The following is a 2,738-nucleotide window of genomic DNA, read 5'->3' as shown; positions in this document are numbered from 1 at the left end:
AATAACAATGAAATTAGAACACAATTAAAATAAATTATTTAATGAGAGTAAGTAAACCACAGTCATTCATCCTAAACGCTTTCTACCTTCTTTTACAATTATAATTTATTTTACCTTTCATATTACCGCTTCACACTAAGCCTTTAAGCATCTTTAAGCTTAAGAAAATGGCTCAGATTTTCTTGATCTTTTACTGTAAGATTGTTTGTTTGTAATTAAGCACAAAGCTACACAATGGGCTATCTATGCTCTGCCCACCACGGGTATCGAAACCCGGTTTCTAGCGTTCTAAGTCCAAAGACATACCGCTGTGCCACTAGAGGGCGATCTTTTACTGTGTATAAGAGCTTATACTAGGTTAAAAATACTCATGTATACAAAAACTGTAAACACAGAATATTTTTATATTATTAATGTAAGATAATCCAAATGCTCTAAACTACGATATTTCACCCATACTAAAAGAAAAGGCAAAAACAAATTTACTTAGCGCCTTGCTTGTGTTAATTTTCTGGCGTCAAGATAGAATCTTGGAATGATTTTGTGTACAAGGTTGGAATTACGATAAAAATTAGAACTGACATTTTTACATATTTACCTTTAAGTTTTTGCTGAACAGCGAAGCGAGCTTTCCGTTCTTGTTCCAGCTCTTGACATAGAGCATCTAAAGAACAACAAAAAAGCTTGTGGCTTGTATTACGTAAGACACTTAATTAAGCTTACACTTTCTCTGCATCCAGAAAAAATCTAAATGAAACGAAATTTATTTTTTAGTCTTCCGAGAAAGAGCTGTCTATATTGTTTTTGACAAAAGTAACTTCTTATATCATGAGAAGTTTTGTAAATAAATAAATATATATAAATATATATATATATATATATATAATCATTATTCAGAATTCTAGTTCGGTGTATTGTGGTAATTGTTTAAAGTAACAAGTGCAGCGTGAATTACTAAATTCTGTTGCTCGTCTACCTTAATTAGGCTTAATATGACATGCCGTTAAAAAATATGATGATAATTTCACACTGCTTTGTAACACCCTATTCACATTTCTTTGGTTTCTCACCAAAATACGTTTCGCTTTATTGTCTCTGCAATCCTAGGAAGAGTGAGGGCTGCCGATAGGGGGAGCAAGGGGGCAGCTGCCCCGGGACCCGGGGTCTGTTGAGGGGCCCGGAAGTTGAATATTCCAAAGCTCACTAGAAATGTATACTACTTAATGAGCTAAAATGGCTACTGCTTTTTTCATGGATTCACGAAGACATTTGTTACGTAAGTTTCTTTTATGAAAGGCCTGGCATGGCCAGGTGGTTAGGGCGCTCGACTGGCAATCTAAGGGTCGCAGGTTCGAATCCCCGTCACACCAAACATGCCCGCCCTTTCAGCCGTGGGGGCGTTATAATGTGACGGTCAATCCCACTATTCGTTGGTAAAAGAGTTGGCGGTGGGTGATGATGACTAGCTGCCTTCCCTCTAGTCTTACACTGCTGAATTAGGGACGACTAAGCAGATAGCCCTCGTGTGGCTTTGCGCGAAATTCAAAACAAACAAACAAACGTTTATGAAAAATCAGCAAAAGTTAATCGGTGATATTACTGACCCCCGGGGCCTGACCTGGCTCTCGACGCCCCTACATACCAGCACCTTTTCCAAATTCAACAGACGAGATATCTTAACCACAGTGTGATATCTAAGTGAAGAATGTCATAATGAACCTTTTCTATTCAGTGCTGCCTTTATTTAACTCTCTAGTGGACTTGTTAAGGTATATATATATATATATATATCAAATGATATAGAATATAGCTGTAACATAGCAGTTTAGAATACCGAATATTAGTAGACAACTTGCAAAACACGATTGTTGGGTATATGTTTCAAACACGGGCCACCTAGGGATCGATCGAGTAACCAAAAACATTAGTACTTTTTTTTTTTTAAACTGAAGCGCACGTTGAGCGTTATTCATGCTCACCATTATCGAGGTAATTGAGCAGTTTTACTTAAACTGAAAAAACATTTTTTTTTGAAAGAAAGCTACACTGATGCAATAATCTTTAAACATCTTTTTTTTTTATTAAACGGTAAGGCTTACTATAAAACGAAAATACCGTTGTAAAAAGTGAAATTATTGACTTCTGTTTAGGTTGTCGATTACCAATCACAGTGAACCAGCTTTTCTTCAACTACCTGTACAAATACAGATTCAATACAGCGAGTAAAATTCGAGTCAACATTTACAAACTACCATCAGAAGAGGCTTAATATTGCCCTTGTCCAGGAGAAACGTGTACTTCGGTGAATTTAATGATATGTTAGGTTTATTATCTCTTTGTCCCCAAAATATACAGATTTGGTTGCTAAGAAAAAAAAAACAATAAACATTATGTGACAATAGCGATGCATCTTTTAAAAATAGTTTATTAACAGACAGGTATTGTAGTTTGATTCTTCAAATTTTCAATGTTAGGTTATTAAAAATTCAGTGAATTCTAATGGTAAACATAAATGTCCAGCACATCAAACATTCGTACATATACATATACATATATATATATATATATACAAACTGCTATACTCTTATGCGTTTGTGTTTTGCATTGAACTCAAAAGTATGTTGACTTTACTGAAGCAACAATCGTGCCGTTCATAGAAGTTATCTTGTCGAAAGCGACCGTTATATTTTATTTGCTGGTTTTTTATCTCTATGCGTGTGTCACTATGTGCCGCCCCC

At 35.5% G+C, this 2,738-nt stretch overlaps 1 long non-coding RNA gene across 1 annotated transcript in view; it reads right to left on the bottom strand.

Annotated features, from left to right (window-relative positions):
- Positions 1 to 582: 582 nt before the first annotated feature.
- The window catches only part of LOC111083919, an 11,399-nt gene continuing 9,243 nt past the window's right edge, over positions 583 to 2,738 (bottom strand). The window contains exon 5 of the long non-coding RNA XR_002609303.1: positions 583 to 664. This is a non-coding gene — a long non-coding RNA (uncharacterized LOC111083919). The remainder of the gene's footprint in view (positions 665 to 2,738) is intronic.

This window comes from Limulus polyphemus, unplaced genomic scaffold (assembly GCF_000517525.1).
Source record: "Limulus polyphemus unplaced genomic scaffold, Limulus_polyphemus-2.1.2 Scaffold12116, whole genome shotgun sequence".
NCBI classification, from domain to species: Eukaryota; Metazoa; Arthropoda; class Merostomata; order Xiphosura; family Limulidae; genus Limulus; species Limulus polyphemus.
The sequence above is the reverse complement of the archived record's forward strand: the minus strand, read 5'-3'. Positions and strand labels throughout refer to the sequence as shown.